The sequence below is a fragment of the Pseudophryne corroboree genome, chromosome 2, assembly GCF_028390025.1.
Source record: "Pseudophryne corroboree isolate aPseCor3 chromosome 2, aPseCor3.hap2, whole genome shotgun sequence".
Classification (NCBI taxonomy): domain Eukaryota; kingdom Metazoa; phylum Chordata; class Amphibia; order Anura; family Myobatrachidae; genus Pseudophryne; species Pseudophryne corroboree.
The window spans coordinates 1,014,270,180-1,014,287,729 of NC_086445.1; the positions used below are offsets into that span (position 1 = coordinate 1,014,270,180).

Consider the following 17,550-nt stretch of genomic DNA (forward strand, 5'->3'; position numbering starts at 1 on the left):
TGACTCGTTCCGTTTGTCCATTCGTTTGGGGATGATAAGCGGACGAAAACTTAAGTTTAATCTGTAGAGTCGAACAGAGGGCTTTCCAAAACCTTGCGGTGAACTGTACCCCACGATCAGAGACTATTTCCTGTGGCAACCCATGCAACCGAAAATGTTCTTGAATGAACAGTAGAGCTAGTTTCGGGGCTGTCGGTAGACCAGTCAAAGGAACGAAGTGCCATCTTCGAAAAACGGTCGACGATTACCCAAACGGTGTTGCAACCCTTGGAACGGGGCAAGTCAGTGATGAAGTCCATGGAAATATGAGTCCAGGGTTTCATAGGAATGGACAGAGGACGAAGCAACCCAGCAGGGGGTAAACGGGAAGATTTATGCTGTGTACACTGGGGACAGGAATTAACGTAATCCTGTACATCCTTCCTCATGGAGTCCCACCAGTAAGATCTTTGCAGAAACTTGTACATCTTCTGGGCGCCGGGATGACCGGAGAATTTGGAGATATGGGCCCACTGAAGTATCCTCGACCGGAATTTGACCGGTACGGACATTCTTCCAGGAAGAGGGCCTGGAGTAGTCGAGGCAGCAGAGACAGAAATTGGATTTAGAATTAAACTCCGTTCAAAGGGATCCTCATCATCTATGGGAGTTTGTGAACGGGACAGTGCATCCGCTTTGGTATTGAAAGTTCCGGCTCGGTACTTGATAACAAAAGAAAATCGAGTGAAGAAGAGTGCCCATCTAGCTTGGCGAGGATTCAAGCACTGTGCGGTTTTGATATACAACAAATTTTTGTGATCAGTGTAAATGGTAGACACGTGTTTGACCCCCTCTAAGAGATATCTCCACTCTTCCAAGGCAGATTTAATGGCCAAGAATTCCTGGTTTCCAATAGTGTAATTCCGTTCAGCCGGAGAGAATTTACAAGAGTGAAAGCCGCACGGATGTAATTTCTTATCTGAGGCATACTGAGAGAGAACGGCCCCAACTCCGACCGAGGATGCGTCGACTTCTAGGAAGAAAGGTTCCTCGAAATTTGGTTGTTGGAGTACTGGAGCGGACATAAAAGCTGATTTCAAGTGGGAAAAGGTCTCTATGGCTTCGGGAGGCCACAACCCCGGATTGGAACCCTTTCTCGTTAGGGCGGTAATGGGTGCAACAATGGTGGAGAAACCTCTAATGAACTTTCTATAATAGTTCGCAAAACCCAGGAACCTTTGTATTGCTTTCAAGGAGAGTGGCTGTGCCCAGTCCCGAATGGCAGAGAGTTTCTCCGGATCCATGCGAAGCTCCTTCCCCGAGATAATATAGCCGAGGAACGGTATTGATGTTACTTCGAAGGTACACTTGGACATCTTGGAATAGAGATGATTCTCACGTAGACGGCGGAGTACCTCTTTGACTTGTATTCTGTGTTCAGCAAGGTCTTTTGAAAAAATCAGGATGTCATCCAAATACACCACGACACTTAGGTATAACATGTCTCGGAAGATTTCGTTGACGAATCCCTGGAAGACAGCAAAAGCATTGCTAAGACCGAACGGCATCACCAGATACTCATAATGCCCATCCCGGGTATTGAAGGCGGTCTTCCATTCATCTCCCTCTCTGATGCGTATAAGGTTATAGGCCCCCCTCAAATCGAGCTTGGAAAAAACATGGGCACCACGAACTCTATCAAATAGCTCTGTAATTAGAGGCAAGTGGTATTTATTTTTTTTGGTAATATCATTTAAGCCGCGGTAGTTGATACATGGTCTTAACCCTCCGTCCTTTTTTTTTCACGAAGAAAAAGCCCGCTCCAGCCGGGGAAGTAGAGGGGCGGATGAATCCCTTGTGAAGATTGGTTTTGATATAGTCAGACATAGCCTGTGTCTCTGGGAGGGACAGAGGATAAATGCGACCCCGAGGCGGCATTTTCCCATGGATAAGGTCAATGGGGCAGTCCCAAGCCCTATGGGGTGGTAACTGGTCGGCTGCTTGTTCCGAAAACACATCTCTAAATTCTTGGTACGCCTCTGGAATAGGTTCCTCCTCCGCCTTAGAAGAAACACGAAGCGGACAGACAGGGGTGAGACAGTTAGCGTGACAAAAAGAACCCCAAGACCGAATTTGTGCGGTCTTCCAATCGATATGGGGATTGTGACTTTTGAGCCAAGGTATTCCGAGAACCAGATCGTGATGCATTTCCGGGATCACCAGGAACTCCAAATATTCTTGATGTAGAGCCCCGACCTGTAGTTTAACTGGAACCGTGCGTTCTGTTATGATACCCTTGGATATCCTAGTACCATTGATGGCTGTCAAGGAAATAGGCCGTTCGACGGACCGTACTTCCAAATTCAGGCTTTGGACACAGAGGGAAGAAACGAAATTCCCCGCAGCTCCAGAGTCCAACAGGGCTTCAAAAGACTTGGAAGTAGCCTTGGTGATTAACGTTACAGGAAGTAAACAGTCCGAAGTGGGAGTAGATTTGGTCGTAACCCCCAACTTGACTCCTCCGGAACAAGCTAGGCCTTCTCGTTTCCCGGACGGGATTTGCAGGACTTGATGAAGTGACCCGCAGCTCCGCAGTATAGGCAGAGCTTACCCTCATGACGACGCTGCCGCTCCTCCGGGGACAATCGGGATCGGTTAATCTGCATGGGTTCGTCCGGACTTGGAACCACCGCTTGCCTTGCAGGAGGAAGCCGGAACCTAGAACGATCCGATCGACTACGTTCTCCTCCACGTTCCTGCATCCGGAGATCTACCTTGACACAGAGAGAGATCAATTCCTCTAAAGAATCCGGAAGCTCTCGAGTGACCAACTCGTCCTTCAGGCGAACAGAAAGACCGTTCCAGAAAGCAGCTCTCAGAGCCTCATTATTCCAACGAAGTTCAGAGGCAATGGTTTGGAAATGAACCACATTCTGACCCACGGATCGGGAGCCTTGACGGATGCGGAGTAAGTCAGAAGAGGCCGAGGTCATCCTGCCGGGCTCGTCAAAAATTCGTCGAAAAGACGTGATGAATTCGGAGTAATTGGAAACCAGTGAATCAGAACGTTCCCATAATGGAGACACCCAATCCAAGGCAGATCCTTCCAGCAGAGAAATAATATATGCTACCTTGGACCGGTCTGTAGGAAAGTTGTGAGCTAGTAGCTCGAAATGTACCTCGCATTGGTTTAAGAAACCACGACAATTCTTAGGATTCCCATTATAACGGAATGGCGTAGGCAGCTGAAGGCGCGGAGTGGCACCGGCCGATGGTTGGACATTGCTGGAGGTGGCAAGTGGTGCAGCTACCGGAACTGGTGCCGGAATTACTGAGACTAGAGACGCCTGAATCTGATCCAGACGTCAGGACAACTCCTGGATGTACTGCATCACCTGACCTTGTGCCGCTTCCTGACTTTGTACACGGGAAGCCAGGTCCTGGATGGCACTTGAGTCCGTGTTCCGATTCCCCGGGTCCATGTGGCCTGAGTATACTATCACTGACCTGGTTTGAGGAGGTTGTGGACTCGGGGTTTCCTCCGATGACCGGGAAGTGGAACTGCAACTGGGCCGCAGCAGAGATGGCCGGATGTAAGTCTTCCTCATGCAGGATCAGATCGGCGGACAGGAAGCACGTGCGGACGCTGAAGGTCTCCTGAAAGAGAGAACTTGACAGGTGCTGGTGAATCACAGAAAATACTAGGTGCTGGAGGCACAGAGGTGCTTGGAGGCACGGAGGTGCTTGGAGATACGGAGGTGCTTGGAAGCACGGAGGTGCTGGAGGCACGGAGGTGCTGGAGGCACGGAGGTGCTTGGAGGCACGGAGGTGCTGGAGACACGGAGGTGCTGGAGGCACGGAGGTGCTTGGAGGCACGGAGGTGCTGGAGGCACGGAGGTGCTGGAGGCACGGAGGTGCTTGGAGGCACGGAGGTGCTGGAGGCACGGAGGTGCTGGAGGCACGGAGGTGCTTGGAGGCACGGAGGTGCTGGAGGCACGGAGGTGCTTGGAGGCACGGAGGTGCTGGAGGCACGGAGGTGCTGGAGGCACGGAGGTGCTGGAGGCACGGAGCACTGGAGATCACAGGTACAGTAGCACGATGATACTCAGGCGCCGGAGCACTGCCCGGCGTCTGAATTTAAACTTCCCGCCAGGACCTGATTGGAGGACGGGCCGATGACGTCACCCGCAGCTCCTGAGGACGTCGGACGTGGACGCCGGCTAGACGGAGCGCCGGACGCCGGGACCCGCCAGCGAGGACGGCCGCACGGAGACCCAGTGCGCCCGGAGAGGTAAGTGAGAAGACCGCAGCGCCGTGACATTTAGGAACTGCAGTCATTTTTAAACACAGTCTCCTGTTCTATGGTTCTCAGAACAAATTAACATAATCATAAATGAAATGTACATTTTTAAGATTTTGTCAAGAATCCTTTGCAGGCAATGACTGCTCGAAATCTGGAACCCATGGACATCACAAAACGCTGGGTTTCCTCCTTTGTTATGCTTTGTCAGGCCTTTACTGCAGATGTCTTCATTTGTATATTTGTGGGTCTTTCTGGCTTTAGTATTGTCTTTAGCAAGTGAAATGCATGCTAGGTCAGGTTAAGATCAGGTGATGGACGTGGCCATTGCAGAATATTTCATTTTCTTGCCTAAAATATCTGGGTTGCTTTTGCTGTTTGTTTTGGGTCATTGTTCCGTGATGCACCGTCCAATCAACTTTGCAGAACAGAATCTAAGTAGGCAGCATATCCCTATACACTTCAGAATTCATCCATTCCAGCTGCTTCTGTCTTCTGTCACATCATCTAAAAACACTACGGACTCAGTGCCATTGGAAGCCATGCAGGAATATGTCATCACTCTGCCTCCACCATGTGTTACAGAAGATGTGGTATGCTTCAGATCATGAGCCATTGCAAGCCCTCTCCATATTTTTTCTTTCCATCATTCTGGTACAGGTTGAGCTTAGTTGCATCTGTCCAAAGAATTATGGCCCTCATTCCGAGTCGTTCGCTCGTTCTTTTTTTTCGCATCGCAGTGAAAATCAGCTTAGAGCGCATGCGCAATGTTCGCACTGCGACTGCGCTAAGTAATTCTGCTATGAAGAAAGGATTTTTACTCACGGCTTTTTGTTCGCACCGGCGAACGTAGTGTGATTGACAGGAAATGGGTGTTACTGGGCGGAAACACGGCGTTTTATGGGCGTGTGGCTGAAAACGCTACCGTTTCCGGAAAAAACGCAGGAGTGGCCGGAGAAACGGGGGAGTGTCTGGGCGAACGCTGGGAGTGTTTGTGACGTCAAACCAGGAACGACAAGCACTGAACTGATCGCACAGGCAGAGTAAGTCTGGAGCTACTCTAAAACTGCTAAGTTTTTTTTGTTCGCAATATTGCGTAAACTTCGTTCGCACTTTTAAGATGCTAAGATACACTCCCAGTAGGCGTAGACTAAGCGTGTGTAACTCTGCTAAATTCGCCTTGCGACCGATCAACTCGGAATGAGGGCCTATGTTTTAGAACTAATATAAATAGCTGTAAAGGGTGTGCAATTGAAAAACTTTTAATATTCAAAATGACATATAAAACAATATCAATATAACAATAAGAGATGTGCGGCTAGCACTTTTCGTGTTTCGTGTTTTGGTTCTAATTCTACTTTCGTGTTTTGGTTCTGGCTTGGTTTTGCCAAAACCACCCTTTCGTGTTTTGGTTTTGGTTTTGGATCTGGATGATTTTTGAAAAAAACATAAAAACAGCTAAAATCACAGCATTTGGGGGTAATTTTGATCCTACGGTATTATTAACCTCAATAACATTCAATTCCACTCATTTCCAGACTATTCTGAACACCTCACACCTCACAATAATAGGATTTTAATTACCTACCGGTAAACCCTTTTCTCGTAGTCCGTAGAGGATTCTGGGGTCCATATTAGTACCATGGGGTATAGACTGGTCCACCAGGAGCCATTGGCACTTTAAGAGTTTAATAGTGTGGGCTGGATCCTCCCTCTATGCCCCTCCTACCAGACTCAGTCTAGAAACTGTGCCCGAGGAGACAACATACTTCCAGAGAAGGAATAACACAGATAGTGGCGAGATTCAGACCAGCTCACACAACAGGCAAATCCGGCTAACATGCCGGAACACTCAGCAACAGCTGAAACAGTACTGAAACAGTAAAGAACGCAGAACTTACCTAGTAACCAGGCAGTACTGAACTATAAAACCAATGTAGGAAAACGCAGCGCTGGGCAGGTACCCAGCATCCTCTACGAACTATGAAAAAAGGATTTACCAGTAGGTAATTAAAATTCTATTTTCTCTTACATCCTAGAGGATGCTGGGGTCCATATTAGTACCATGGGGATGTACCAAAGCTCCCAGAATGGGAGAGAGAGTGCGGAGGCTCCTGCTAGACTGCTTGACCAAACTTGAGGTCATCAGAGGCCAAAGTATCGAACTTGTAAAACTTAGCAAACGTGTTCGACCCAGACCAAGTTGCTGCTCGGCAAAGCTGTACAGCCGAGACACCCCGGGCAGCCGCCCAGGAAGAGCCCACCTTACGAGTAGAGTGGACCTTTACAGATTTTGGACACGGCAATCCTGCCATAGAATACACATGCTAGATGGTAAACCAGATCCAGTGCGAATTCGACTGCTTAGAAGCAGGACACCAAAGTTTCTTTGGATCATAGAGGACAAACAGAGTCAGATTTTCTATGATGAGCCGTCCTCTTCACATAAAGCTTTAAAGCCCTCACAACATCCAAGACCTTTGAAGCAATTGAGGAGTCAGTAGCCACTGGCACCACAATAGGTTGGTTGATATGGAAAGCCGATACAACCTTAGGCAGGAAATGCGGACGAGTCCTAAGTTCCGCCCTATCTTCATGGAAGATCAGGTAGGGACTTTTACAAGACAAAGTCCCCAATTCCAACACACGTCGAGCGGAAGCCAATGCCAACAAAGTGACCGCCTTCTACGAGAGGAACTTGATGTCAGCCTCCTGTAGAGGCTCAAACCAAGCTGATTGTAGGAACTGCAGCACAACATCCAGATCTCAGGGTGTCGTCAGCGCCACAAAGGGAGGCTGAATGTGCAGAAACACTTTCAAAAAGGTCTGAACTTCAGGGAGGACAGCCAATTGTTTTTGGAAGATGATGGACAAAGCAGAGATCTGGACCTTGATGGAGCCCAATCTGAGTCCCATATCCACACCTGCTTGCAGGAAAAGGAGAAAACGCCCAAGTGGAAACTCCACCGCAGGAAATTTCTTGGATTCACACCAAGAAACATATTTTTTCCAAATTCGATGGTAATGTTTAGACGTTACCCCCTTCCTAGCCTGTATTAGGGTAGGAATAACGTCACTTGGGATACCTTTCTGAGCTAAGGTCTGGCGCTCAACTGCCATGCCGTCAAACGTAGCCGTGGTAAGTCTTGATAAGCAAACGGCCCCTGCAGCAGCAGATCCTCCCGAAGTGGTAAGGGCCGTGGATCTTCCAGCAGAAGATCCAGTAGATCCGCATACCAAGCCCTCCTTGGCCAGTCCGGAGCAATAAGGATTGCCAGAACCTTTGTTCTTCTAACCAGTTGCAGAACCCTTGGAATCAGAGGAAGTTGAGGGAACACATACACTGATGTGAACACCCACGGTGTTACCAGTGCGTCCATCGCCACTGCCTGTTGGTCTCTTAACCTGAAACAGTACCTCCGAAGCTTCTTGTTGAAGAGGGAGGCCATCATGTCTATGTGAGGAACCCACCACCAACTGGTTACCTCCTCGAACACCTCCTGATGGAGGCCCCATTCTCTTGGATGGAGATTGTGTCTGCTGAGGAAGTCTGCTTCCCAGTTGTCTACTCCCAGAATAAAGATTGCCAACATCGTCACTGCGTGTCTTTCTGCCCAGAGGAGGATTTTTGACACCTCTGACATGGCAGCCCTGCTCTTCGTTCCACCTTATCTGTTTATGTAGGACACTGTAGTCACGTTGTCTGACTACATCTGAACAGCCCGATCCTGTAGAATGTGTGCTGCTTGCAGAAGACCGTTGTACATGGCTCTTAGCTCCAGGATGTTTATTGGGAGAAGGGATTCTTGATTCGACCACCTTCCTTGGAAGGTTTCCCCTGAGCGACTGCTCCCCAACCTCTTAGACTTGCATCTGTGGTGAGAAGGATCCAGTCCTGGACTCCGAACCTTCTGCCTTCCAGAAGGTGAGGTAGTTGTAGCCAACAGAGGAGTGAAATCCTGGCTTTCGGTGACAGATGCATTCTCTGGTGCATATGTAGGTGAGATCCTGACCACTGGTCCAAGAGATCCAGCTGGAAGGATTGAGCATGAAACCTTCCATACTGGAGAGCCTTGTAGGAGGCAACCATCTTCCCCAGAAGGCAGATGCACTGATGAACCAATACCCGGGTAGGCCTCAAGACATCCTGGACCATTATTTGAATCACCAATGCTTTCTCCACTGTTAGAAACACCCTCTGCACTACCATGTCTAGGATCATGCCGAGGAAAGACAGCCTCCTTGTCAGCTCCAGATGGGACTTTGGAAGGTTCAGGATCCAACCGTGCTCCTTGAGCAATTGTGTTGTGAGAGCAATGGATCTTAACAACTTCTCGCTGGACGACACCTTGAGTAGGAGGTCGTCCAGATACAGAATTATGTTCACCCCTTGCTTGCGGAGGAGAACCATCATCACTGCCATTACCTTGGTGAAGACCCTCGGTGCTGTGGAGAGGCCGAACGGCAACGCCTCAAACTGATAGTGATCATCCAACAATGCAAACCTGAGATATGCCAGATTATACTCTGGACCCTGGATCAGGTGAGTATAATTTTATTCACAGGTACCCCGGATTCTACAGTGACGAGGGAGACGTGGCAGTCGGCGGGTCAACATAGGTAAGTATGTATGTGTGTCGACATGTGTGAAATAAAGTTTTACTGTCACGGTGTGTGTCTCCTGTTTTTATTTGGATATTTTTTTTCCAGTAGAACTACAGGTACCACCGGGCCCGTTTTTCTCCCGCATGCTCTTACTTGTGGTTCTCCAAGTACCAGCTTGCGGGGGAGGCTTGCTGGGACTTGTAGTAATACTGGAAAAAACAATATTCTGTCATTTTTCTCAAGGCTATCAGCCTCCCATCCGCAGCCCTTGGATGGGGGGGACAGCCTCGGGCTTCACCCCTAGCCCTTGGGTGGCTGGGGGGGGACCCCTTGATTGAGTGGGTCCCCACTCCCCCAGGGTACCCCGGCCAGGGGTGACTAGTTGGATATTTAATGCCACGGACGCAGGGCACTGTATAAAAGTGATCCCCGGCTGTGGCATTATCTGTCCAGCTAGTGGAGCCCGATGCTGGTGTAAAAAATATGGGGGACCCCTACTCTTTTTGTCCCCCATATTTTTTGCAACAGCACCAGGCGCAGAGCCCGGTGCTGGTTTTAAAAATACGGGGGATCCCCTGTCCATTTTTCCCCCGGATTTTTAGAACCAGGACCGGCTCGAAGAGCCCGAGGCTGGTTATGCTTTGGAGGGGGGACCCCACGCCATTTTTTTTTTCAATTAAAAATGACATTAAATAAATTCACACAAAAAAAATGTCTGGTCTCAACAGGATTCGAACACGGGATGCACGCATTGCAAGCGGACACTGTAACCATTATGCCACTGCTGACCACGATATGAGCAGGTTCTCCAGGTAAATATTTGATGTGTTCTACTCTTAGTGAACGCGCGGCACCGTGCTTAACATGGAGCATTCGCCACCTAGCGGTGAAAATGTGTATTACATGGCGTGGGACACAACGCACGCCATAACGTTATTACAACTCGCGATTCAGGACCCTAAATAGCGCGCTATGAGCAACGGTGTATGAGGATACATCTGTACATCAACGTCACCTTTATCCATCGTAGTCAAGTCCTCCTGCAGAGTGACTGACCACCTGGCAATAGCTTTAGAAATCCATGCGCAAGCAATAGTAGGCCACAGTATAGCCCCTGAAGCCGTGTAAATGGATTTAAGCATAGCATCCACCTTGCGATCTGCCGGATCTTTCAACACTGTAGATCCCGGGACTGGTAAAACCACCTGTTTTGATAGCCTGGAGACAGAGGCGTCAACTATCGGCGGAGACTCCCACTTCTTTCTATCTTCCTCTGGGAAGGGAAAAGCAACCAAGACCCTCTTAGGGATCTGGAATTTTTTCTCTGGATTTTCCCAGGCTTTTTCAAAGAAAGCATTTAATTCCTTAGATGCTGGGAAGTTGAGGTGGGCTTTTTACTATCCGTGAAAAAGGCCTCCTCAACCTGCTCAGGAGTTGTGTCAGAAATGTGCAACACATCCTGTACGGCCTCAATCATCAACTGCACCCCCTTAGCGAGTGATGCCGCCCCCCTCAACACATCCCCTTCACCGTCTGCATTGTCAGAATCAGTGTCCGTGTCATCCTGCAAAACGTTAGCAAGTGCACGTTTGTGAGAATGTACCACAGGGGACCCTGAGGGGGCAGTATCTGACCATACAACCATAGAGGATTGCAGTACCTGAGTGGCATGCTCAGTTCTAGCAACTCTTTCAGAAATCTGAGAAATAGTCCCCCTAAGAGAGGCTAACCATTCCGGCTCTCTAGCTGGGATCTGCGCTACAACAGTGCAATCCTGATTACATGGGATGGGATCTTCCTGAGAAAATAAATCCTCTGCAGCATATGAAACAGAGTCCCTAGACATGTTTGCAAATACACACCAATCACCCCACATACACACAGGGTACTGGGCAGACAGAGTTCCCCCCCCCCTCCCCCCAAGAATGGTAGAGAGACACAGAGATTGGAGCCAACCCACACACAGTGCTATTATAGGTATAGGGAGACCCTAAACAAGCACTGACAGTGTCCCTTAATAGGTGACACAGCCTTTACACAGCCTCTCCTCCCTTCTACAACCCCCTGGTACCATACAGATAGCTGGAGTTGCACTGGAGGGACTGATCTTCTACTTGCATCCGACTGCAGGCAGGAAAATGGCGCTGAAATGCTGCTGGGTCCGCTCTGAGGAGAAGCTCCACCCCCTTAATGGCGCTGTCTTCTCACTCTTCTGAGATTATATTGGCCTGAGGATTTTGTGCTGGCTGAGATCCGCAGACCCCGACAGGCTTGATTTGGTCAGTGTAGGGTCAGGTGCTGGCTCAGGGTGCCCCTCACAGCTCTGCACTGCAGTACCACTGAGCCGTCTGGGAGCGCAGTTCATACTGCGCTCCTACCCTGAAGCCGCCATCTTCACCCCCCCCCCCCGCTTGTTAGGGGGTCAGTGTCTCAATCGCCACACTTCAGCTCTGCAAGGGGGTGACGGCCGGCTGCTGGGGCGAGCATTCCCCTGTGGCGGGGTGCGATCTATCTCCTCTAGAGCTCAATGTCCAGTCAGCGGAGACAGTGGCTCAGACTCCGCAGGGCGGACAAAGCTCCCCCCTTAGTCCCTCATTGCAGGCAGGTTGTTGCCAGCAGCCTCCTATAAAAATAAACTCTAGAATAAACTTTACCAAAAAAGCACAGTAGAGCTCCCCTAGCTGTGACCGGTTCCTCCGGGCACATTTTGTAAACTGAGTCTGGTAGGAGGGGCATAGAGGGAGAAGCCAGCCAACACTATTAAACTCTTAAAGTGCCAATGGCTCCTGGTGGACCCGTCTATACCCCATGGTACTAATATGGACCCAAGCATACTCTAGGACATAAGAGAAATAGTTTTTAGGCCAAAAGGTTGCACCGAGGTGGCTGTATGACTAAGCTAAGCGACACAAGTGTGCAGCACAAACACCTGGCCCATCTAGGAGTCGCACTACAGTGGCAGACAGGATGGCAGATTTAAAAACTAGTCCCCAAACAGCACATGATGCAAAGAAGAAAAAGAGGTGCAATGAGGTAGCTGGATGACTAAGCTAAATGACCAAAGTGGGCAGCACAAACACCAGGCCCATCTAGGAGTGGCACTGCAGTGGCAGAGAGGATGGCAGATTTAAAAAATAGGCCCCAAACAGCACATGATGCAAAGAAGAAAAAGAGGTGCAAAGAGGTAGCTGGATGACTAAGCTAAGCGACACAAGTGTGCGGCACAAACACCTGGCCCATCTAGGAGTGGCATTGCAGTGGCAGACAGGATGGCAGATTTAAAAACTAGTCCCCAAACAGCACATGATGCAAAGAAGAAAAAGAGGTGCAAAGAGGTAGCTGGATGACTAAGCTAAGCGACACAAGTGTGCGGCACAAACACCTGGCCCATCTAGGAGTGGCACTGCAGTGGCAGACAGGATGGCAGATTTAAAAACTAGTCCCCAAACCGCACATGATGCAAAGAAGAAAAAAAGGTGCAATGAGGTAGCTGGATGACTAAGCTAAGTGACCCAAGTGGGCAGCACAAACACCTGGCCTATCTAGGAGTGTCACTGCAGTGGCAGAGGGGATGGCAGATTTAAAAACTAGTCCCCAAACAGCACATGATGCAAAGAAGAAAAAGTGGTGCAAAGAGGTAGCTGGATGACTAAGCTAAGCGACACAAGTGTGCGGCACAAACACCTGGCCCATCTAGGAGTGGCACTGCAGATTTAAAAACTAGTCCCCAAACAGCACATGATGCAAAAAAGAAAAAGAGGTGCAGGATGGAATTGTCCTTGGGACCTCCCACCCTTATGTTGTATAAATAGGACATGCAGACTTTAACAAAACAATCATTTCAGTGACAGGGTCTGCCACACGACTGTGGCTAAAATTACTGGTTTCTTTGGGCCCTCACAATTCATTATATTATTTTTAGTCCTAAAATTTGCACCGAGGTCGCTGGATGACTAAGCTAAGCGACCCAAGTGGGCGGCACAAACACCTGGCCCATCTAGGAGTGTCACTGCAGTGTCAGACAGGATGGCACTTAACAAAATAGTCTCCAAACAGCACATGATGCAAAGATAAATAAAAAAAGAGGTGCAAGATGGAATTGTCCTTGGGCCCTCCCACCCACCCTTATGTTGTATAAACAGGACATGCACACTTTAACAAACCCATCATTTCAGCGACAGGGTCTGCCACATGACTGTGGCTGAAATGATTAGTTGGTTTGGGCCCCCACCAAAAAAGAAGCAATCAATATCTCCTTGCACAAACTGGCTCTACAGAGGCAAGATGTCGACCTCATCCTCATATTCCTCTCCCCTTTCACTGTGTACATCCTTCTCCTCACAGAGCATTAATTCGTCCCCACTGGAATCCACCATCACAGGTCCCTGTGTAATTTATGGAGGCAATTGCTGGTAAAGGTCTTCCCGGAGGAATTTATAATTCATTTTGATGAACATCATTTTCTCCACATTTAGTGGAAGTAACCTCCTACGCCGATCGCTGACAAGGTTACCGGCTGCACTAAACACTCTTTCAGAGTACACACTAGAGGGGGGGCAACTTAGGTAAAATAAAGCCAGTTTGTGCAAGGGCATCCAAATTGCCTCTTTTTCCTGCCAGTATACATATGGACTGTCTGACATGCCTACTTGGATGCTGTCACTCATATAATCCTCCACCATTCTTTTAATGGTGACAGAATCATATGCAGTGACAGTAGACATGTCAGTAATTGTTTGCAGGTCCTTCAGTCCGGACAAGATGTCAGCTTTCGCTCCTGACTGCCCTGCATCACCGTCAGTGGGTGGGCTAGGAAATCTTTTTCTTTTCCTTGCAGTCCCAGTGGTGGGAGAAATTTAAGGACGAGCTGTTAACGGGTCATGTTCCGCTTGAGTTGACATTTTACTCGCCAGTAGGTCTTTGCACCTCTGCACACTTGTGTCTGCTGGAAAGAGAGGTACAACGTAGGCTTTAAACCTAGGATCGAGCATGGTGGCCAAAATGTAGTGCTCTGATTTCAACAGATTGACCACCCTTGAATCCTGGCAAAGCAAATGAAGGGCTCCATCCACAAGTCCCACATTCTTTGCGGAATCGCTCCATCTTAGCTCCTCCTTCAATTTCTCCAGCTGCTTCTGCAAAAGCCTGATGAGGGGAATGACCTGACTCAAGATGGCAGTGTCTGAACTTACTTCACGTGTGGTAAGTTTGAAGGGTTGGAGAACCTTGCACAAGACAGAAATCAATCTCCACTGCGCTTGAGTCAGGTGCATTCCCCCTCCTTTGCCAATATTGTAGGTGGATGTATTGGCTTGAATTCCACCTTGTTACCACCTCTTACTTCAGGTGATGGCAGGGCAGGTTCAGGAGTGTTTGCTGGCGCTCCAGTCTTCAGCACACGGTGGCTGAATGCCGAAAGTGGCCTGCAATTTTTTGTGCCACCGACAGCATCTCCTGCACACCCCAGTCATTCTTCAAAAAAGTCTGCTCCACCAAATTAATTGTATGTGCAAAACGTGGGACGTGCTGGAATTTGCCCAGATGTAATGCACGCACAATATTGGTGGCGTTGTCCGATATCACAAATTCCCAGGAGAGTCCAATTGGGATAAGCCTTTCTGCAATGATGTTCCTCAGTTTCCGTAAGAGGTTGTCAGCTGTGTGCCTCTTACGGAAAGCGGTGATACATAGCGTAGCCTGCCTAGGAATGAGTTGGCATTTGCGAGATGCTGCTACTTGTGCCACTGCTGTTGTTGCTGCGGGAGGCCATACATCTAGCCAGTGGGCTGTCACAGTCATATAGTCCTTAGTCCACATGTCCATGGTTAAGTGGACACTGGACACAACCGCATTTTGTAGGACACTGGTGACTCTTTTTCTAACGTCTCTGTACATTCTCGGTATCGCCTGCCTAGAGTAGTGGAACCTAGATGGGATATGATATCAAGGATACAGTACCTCAAACAATCCTCTAAGTCCCACTGAACTAATGGCGGATACCGGACGCATGTCTAACATCAACATAGCTGTCAAGGGCAGTTATCCACTTTGCAAAAGGATGACTGCTGTCATATTTCATCTTTCTCACAAAGGACTGTTGGACAGTCAATTGCTTACTGAAAGTAGTACATGTGGTCTTCCGACTTCCCCTCTGGGATGACGATCAACTCCCAGCAGCAACAACAGCAGCAGCAGCAACAACAGCAGGGGTACCACTCAAGGATCCTCCGGAGGAATCCCGATTAGGAGAGGACTCCTCAGTCTTGACAGTGACATGGTCTGCAGGACTACTGATGTTCCTGACTGAGGAGGAAGTTGACGTTGAGGGAGTTGGTAGTATGGCTTTCAGGAGCTTGGGTACAGGAGGAAGAAAGGATTTAGGTGTCATTGGACTGCTTATGCTCTTACCCAAAGTTTCACAACTTGACACTGACTTATGATGAATGCGCAGCAGGTGACGTACAGTATAAGTGAGGATGTTCCTAGGTAGTTAACATCCTTACCCCTAATTATTACAGATTGACAGAGGCAACAGACGGCTTGACACCTGTTGTCCAGATTTGTGGAGAAATAATTCCACACCGAAGAGGTGGCTTTTTTGGTAGTTTGCCCAGGCATCACAATGGGCTTCTTCATCCCATGGACAACAGATGTCTCCCCCAGTGCCTGACTTAAACAAACCACATCACCATCAGAATCCTCATCGTCAACTTCCTCCTCAGCGCCAGCAACACCCATATCCACATCCTGGTGTACTTCAACAGTGACATCTTCAATTTCAATATCAGGAACTGGACTGTGGGTGCTCTTTTCAGCACTTGCAGGGGGCATGCAATGGTGGAAGGAGCCACCTCTTCCCGTCCAGTGTTGGGAAGGTCAGGCATTGCAACCGCCGACACACTTGGACTCTCCTTGGGGATTTGTGATACCATCTCAGAATGCACAGTTCTTTTCTGTGCTCTTTCCTCTTAACTCTTTGAATTTTTCTAGCAAGAGGATGAGGGCTTCCATCGTCATGTGAAGCTGAACCACTAGTCATGAACATAGGCCAGGGCCTCAGCCGTTCCTTGCCACTCCATGTCGTAAATGGCATATTGCCAAGTTTACATTTCTCCTCAGACCATTTCAATTTATTTTTTGAAGTCTTTTTACAGAACTTTGACTTTTTGGATTTTACATGCCCTCTACTATCACAATGGACATCGGCCTTGGCAGACGACGTTGATGGCATTTCATCATTTATGTCATGGCTAGTGGCAGCAGCTTCTGCACTAGGAGGAAGTGGTTCTTGATTTTTCCCTATTAACGCCTCCAAATATTTGTTCTCCATTATTTTTCTGGAGTTATATAACACAATATGCGGCACAAGAGAGAGTTCCCCTACACCTCACATGGCAAACCAAGTAAAAATTATGTGGATTATATATTAATAACCTCTTTAGTTTTAGTAAATAATATACAGCACAGGACAGCACCACTGAACTTATACGGCAGCTCCACTGGACTGGATTTATACGGAATTATATGCATTTATATGGAATTATATGGCAGGATAACTTGAATTATACGCCAGTATCAAGGGAATTATATGGCAGTATCACAGGAATTATACGGCAGGATTCCGAGAATTATAAGTCAATGTCACAGGAATTATACGCCAGTATTCCAAGAATTATATGGCAATGTCACATCAATTTTATGCCAGTATTTCGAGAATTATACGGCAATTTCATAGGAATTATACGCCAGTATTCCGAGAATTGTACAGCAATGTCACAGGAATTATACGGCAATATCATAGGAATTATACACCAGTATTCCGAGAATTATACGGCAATGTCATAGGAATTATATGTCAGTATTCCGAGAATTATACGGCAATGTCACAGGAATTACATGACAGTATTCCGAGAATTATATGGCAATGTCACAGGAATTATACGCCAGTATTCCGAGAATTATATGGCAATGTCAAAGGAATTTTACGCCAGTATTCCAAGAATTATAAAGTAATGTCACAGGAATTATACGCCAGTATCACGGGAATTATATGGCAATATCACAGGAATTATACACCATTTATTACGAGAATTATACGGCAATGTCACAGGAATTATACGCCAATATTCCGAGAATTATACGGCAATGTCACAGGAATTATACGCCAGTATTCCGAGAATTATACAGCAATATCATAGGAACTATACCCCAGTATTTCGAGAATTATACGGCAATGTCACTGGAATTATACGGCAATATCACAGGAATTATATGCCAGTATCACGGGAATTATACGGCATTAACACTGGATATATGGCAGCAGAGGACACCACCACCGTGACTGGTCACTGGACTGATGCAAAAGCGACTTCCCCTGGTCTAATGCAGGACAACACAGCACCACTGAAAGGGACTTATACAGCTACACTGGATATATGGCAGCAGAGGACACCCCCACTATGACTGGCAGGGCCGGCTCCAGGCCTACTAGCACCCTGAGCGAAAGCATGTAAAATCGCCCCACCCCCCTATGCGTGCGCCTAGGGCGCGCGCTCCAGGAAAAGTAGGTGTGGCCTCTTGGAAAGTGGGCGTGGTCTCATAACTTCATATTATTAGACTATAAATAAATATGTTTTCACACCCCCTCTACGCACACAATTAGCAGC

General features: G+C 48.1%; 1 protein-coding gene across 7 annotated transcripts in view; it reads left to right on the plus strand.

The window, feature by feature from the left end:
- The window catches only part of LOC135050278 (integumentary mucin C.1-like), a 545,228-nt gene that overhangs the window by 389,337 nt on the left and 138,341 nt on the right, over positions 1 to 17,550 (plus strand). The gene's annotated exons all lie outside the window — the stretch shown is intronic.